Source organism: Taudactylus pleione, unplaced genomic scaffold (genome assembly GCF_031769625.1).
Source record: "Taudactylus pleione unplaced genomic scaffold, aTauple2 ptg000009l, whole genome shotgun sequence".
In the NCBI taxonomy this organism is placed as follows: domain Eukaryota; kingdom Metazoa; phylum Chordata; class Amphibia; order Anura; family Myobatrachidae; genus Taudactylus; species Taudactylus pleione.
The window spans coordinates 12,537,884-12,543,220 of record NW_028284412.1 but is presented as its reverse complement, the minus strand read 5'-3'; the positions used below and the strand labels follow the sequence as shown (position 1 = coordinate 12,543,220).

The 5,337-nt window shown below is 35.5% G+C and overlaps 1 pseudogene; it reads left to right on the top strand.

The window, feature by feature from the left end:
• Positions 1–267: 267 nt before the first annotated feature.
• On the top strand, positions 268–386 carry LOC148542775 (5S ribosomal RNA; annotated as a pseudogene).
• The last annotated feature ends 4,951 nt before the right edge of the window (positions 387–5,337 follow it).

Sequence of the window (5,337 nt, the reverse complement as noted above, 5' to 3'; positions counted from 1 at the left end):
ATAAAGAACAAGGTTGAAGGACATTTGGTATCTCATCATTTTACACAATACCATAATTCTAATCCGGAAGACTTAAAATTCAAATCCATTGAACATGTACAATTGGGAGAAAGAGGCGGAGACCTGGCTAACCTGCTATCCAAAAGAGAAATGTATTGGATCTTCGAATTGGACACAATGACCCCGCGAGGCTTCAATGACAGCTACGAGATAGCACCATTCTTGTAGATATGTACTGATGGTAGCTAGTGTATCCTTTATGTATTTTTCTACAGTCATACCTCATTATAAGCGCCCAATCTCGTCAGATCTTGGAAGCTAAGCAGTGATGGGCCTGGCTAGTACCTGGGTGGGAGACCATCAGGGAAGACCAGGAACTGTAGTATGTTATAGGACTCACAATATTTTGCACCATCATTTCACATTACTTGTCTCATGAGCCTGTAGCAGAAGAATGCTGAACTCCATTAAAGAAAAGATCGACCATAAAGAGAATAATAATATAAGAAGAATTATCTATTGGAAATTGAAGAAGGAATTATGATTTTCTGCAATGAACTTTAATAAAGATGGCTTGCCCTTTAAGAAGACTGAGTCCTGCCCATATTTAAATATTTAAATATTTAATTATTCCTTCCTAATAGATCCCCTTTTTAATTAGTTCATCATATCATTTCATGAGTCTATTGTAATATATTTCACTTTTATTAGACTAGTTATATTTATATATGTGGATATTATATATATATTATATATATTATATATATTTAGGAGCAACTATATATGAAACTCAAAACAGATGTTTTTAACATATTGATTTCCATAGGTCTGGGTATAACAACCATAAGGAAGTTCTATACAGTACCATGAAAGTACCAAGATGGACACTTAAAGACACCTGACTGCTAAACTTTGAATCATTTGGACCATCGTTAATGATAAGAAATAGGAGTACCAAGATGGCCAATGTTGATCACTTTTGAAAAGCAAGATGGACACCGTTGCTCAATTTGAGTACTAAGATGGCCTCCGTTGTAGTGCTATTTTCATTTAATATCAAGATGGAGTCCGTAGCCTCACATGAGCACCAAGATGTCCGCCGCTTGTAAAATGAGTACCAAGATGGCCACCAACATACCGGAAGGGGATATCGAGACACCTGACCTCCAGGCCAGCTGACCAAGACGTAAGGGCGGAAATACCTCATCAGATCCCGAAAACAGCGCTCGTGTGGGCGGAAGTAAGCTCACAGGAAATGAAGAGACAGGCTAGTACCACGTGATGCCCGGGAAATATTATAAAACATTACGGACATAAACAGAATCTACTCTTTGTAAGAGCGATTCTGCTATCCAGCAATATTACAACTATATGGTTAGTTATTGGTCTTATATAATATAACGAATATCTAATTAACATAAACCGGAAGTGAGGTCACTTCCAATCGGAAATCTCTGCTCAGCTAGTCCCAGCATGTGGGTATTTATACCAGATACTCCACAGGAGTTACACATCCCTTGAAGAAGTCCAACAATTGGACGAAACGCGTTGGAGACTCCTGATTCCGCCTTCCATGAACTTACCTTTAATATCCAGATAAGCCATTCCCTATTTATTTCCTCTCTCCCCCCCTTTTTATTCTCTTATGCTAACTGTTTTTTAACATCTGCCAGTGGCATTTTTATTTCTATTGTATGTTGTTGCCTTGTATATTCAGAGTTTTTTTGTAATTAAATTTATATATATTTTTTATGATTATAAGAACTTGATTTTCACTTTATTCTATATGCACGTTATACACTTTATATTGCGATAATTGCACATTACGTTTATATATTGATATTGCTTAGTTTATCATTTACACTTTGGTTGTGTTTACTTAGCACAGTGCGCTTTACATCAGTTTTATTATTTATATACTTTTCTTTTAACAAATCACCATTGTTAATATTTTTACTGATAAGCTGACACCCACACCTATGGGGAGTGCTTTGTTGGAAAAAAACTTATCACCTGAATAACGGGTTTTAACTTTAATTAAAGGAATCTCATTTCTCTTTGGCGCTATAATTTCTCATACATACAAATTACCCTGGTTATTTATTGTAGCTGCCTTGAGTAAGAGATCCCAAATATGTATAGGAACACTGAACGCTTAACAAAAAGAAGCGATTTCTGTCAAAAAAATTTCAATGAGGAAAATATCACAGTACGTGAGAGAGTTCCCACTGAAAATTTGGACAATTTATTTTGGGAAATGGAAAAACTCATCACTAAGGAAATTAAAGCCTGGTGGGACATCAAAGGACTGGAACACTATATTTCCGTAAATAGAGTCCCGAGAGGTCTAAGACTGTTAAAAAATCCAACATTTGGTATAGAAAAACCAGGTTTTATGGATAAATGGGACAAAATATTGCACAAGTGTTCCCTAGACCTAATGAAACTTATAATTAATGAGAAGAAAACCTCACTCACTGAATTGGAAAGAGACATAAAAGAAAAAGAGGTACAAATGGAGGGCTTTAAAGATAAAGAGGAATACAGAACCAATGACGCAGTATTAACTCGCAAATTGGACCGTATAGAGGAGGATGTCATGAAGGGAAAGGAAAATAAATTTAATAGGGACAAACAAGATTATGAGCAGAATAGAATCAAGAATTGAAGTAGGTTCCACAAAATTACAACTCAACAACAGTGGAATCACCCCAATAAAGAAAAAACCTGGACGACAGTACCATATAGAAAGAATTCTAGAAGAGAAACTAACATCACTGAACGTCCTCAATTTAAACCTTACCAGACAAGGAACAGGTTCTCAACATTACAACGATACGACTCTAACAGTGATACTGATCATTTTTTATCCCCGGACCCAGGACACAACATAGGAAGCACGAGAAAATCATTCTTCAAAGAAACCACGAGAGTGGCGTCTCCCATGAAACGAAGACTAAGAGAAGAAGAGGAACAAGAGGAGGCAGGAGGAAGAATATTCAAGAGAAGGAACCTATAGCAGACCCTAAAGAAAAAGGAATATTCAATTTATCCAAACACGAATTAACTAAGCCTGAAATCTCCTTACTAAGTAAAGGATTGACATTTGCACCTTCTAGTAACATGAACAAATTCCAAACATTTATCGACCTTAACAAATTTATAAGAAATCTCACTTTAAAAAGACATTTCTTGAGGAAAGATGAATCTGTAATTAAGAATTATCATATGAATGAATCAAAATCAGGTCTTAAAGGGAAATCAAAATACTACCCAGTGGAATCCAAGGGGAGTCATCTGAATGTCTTCTATGAACTAGTTAAAAGGGATCTGTGTGAGGGTGAAATAGAACCTACAACCAGATATAACCTAAAAAATAGAGAAAAAGAAGCACTAAAAAACCTTCAAAAAAATAATGACATAGTCATAAAACAGGCTGACAAGGGAGGGGGGTTAGTGGTCATGGATCGGTCCTACTATGTGAAAGAATCACACAGACTCCTAGGAGATACGAACTCTTATATTCCTTTGGAGAATGATCCTACTGATAATTACATCGATGAACTGAGAATTCTCCTACTTTATGGACTTCGTAATAATATTATCACTAAGGAAGAATTCCAGTATCTTTTAATCACTAACCCCACCATCCCAATTTTTTATTTTCTCCCTATAATCCACAAAACGATGCAGGACCCGCCTGGGAGACCTATTATTGCAGGTATAAACTCATTAACCTCACATTTATCTAAATACGTGGATGTTTTCCTGCATAAATATGTGATCGAGTTGCAATCTTATCTTAAAGATACTACTAATATATTGCAAATTATAGAAAGTTTGGAATGGAAGGATTCTTATATATGGGCAACAGTGGATGTACAATCTTTATATACATGCATTGAGCATCAGTTAGGGATCGATGCATGTAGAGGATTTCTTGAAACATATTCTACAATTACTGCCACACATAAGGAATTTTTATGCGACATAATGGCTTTTATCTTAAATCATAATTATTTTAAATTTTTAGATAAATTTTATGAGCAGATTTGTGGCACAGCGATGGGGACGATTTTTGCGCCTAGTTTCGCTAATCTTTTCAAGGGATATTGGGAGAAGAACTATATATATAACAACAATCCATTTAAGAAGAATATTGTTTTGTACAAACGTTATATAGATGATATTTTAATTATATGGGAAGGACCGAAAGAGGATTTTAACCTGTTTTTAGATCATATGATGAAAAATAATATGAATCTCAAGTTCACATCCAACATTAATGAAAATAATATAGAATTTCTGGATTTAATTTTAATGGGAGAAGGAAACAAAATTGTTACGAAAAATTATATAAAAACAGTAGACACGAATAGCTACCTCCACTATAAAAGTGGGCATCTGAGAAGTTGGAAAGAAAATATACCATACTCTACTTTCCACAGAATTAAGAGGAATTGCAGTGAGGCTCATACGTGTGAAGAACAAATACAGCTATACAGCAATAGATTTCAAGAAAAAGAATATCCAGAAAAAGTTCTGCATGAAGCAGCAGTTAAAACTAAATCTATAAAGAGATGTGACTTACTTAAATATAAGGATCAACCTAACAAAGAAGAAAATAGCATCATCCCATTCATAACCACTTTTAATGCACAAGAAAATAAAATTAAGAACGTTTTTAACAAGCATTGGAAAATTCTTTTAATGGACCCAGTTTTGAAAGACATCCTCCCTAAAAAGGCTCCAATTGTATTTAGGAAGGCTAAAAATCTTAAGGACACACTGGCACCCAGTATGATAAGGAACCCCAATACCCCAATACGAACGGCCTTTCACAATTGCCCAGGCTGCTATAAGTGCGGCAAATGCAACATCTGCAAGTATGTACATAAACAAAGAAGAACTTTCCACAACTCTACAAACAGTAAGGAATATAAGATAAAAACTCATTTGAATTGCAACTCTACATCGGTCATATATCTGCTGGAATGCACCTGTGGAACCAAATACGTGGGCAAAACCAAGCGACCGGTCAAGCTTCGGATACAAGAACATATTCGAAACATAAAGAACAAGGTTGAAGGACATTTGGTATCTCATCATTTTACACAATACCATAATTCTAATCCGGAAGACTTAAAATTCAAATCCATTGAACATGTACAATTGGGAGAAAGAGGCGGAGACCTGGCTAACCTGCTATCCAAAAGAGAAATGTATTGGATCTTCGAATTGGACACAATGACCCCGCGAGGCTTCAATGACAGCTACGAGATAGCACCATTCTTGTAGATATGTACTGATGGTAGCTAGTGTATCCTTTATGTATTT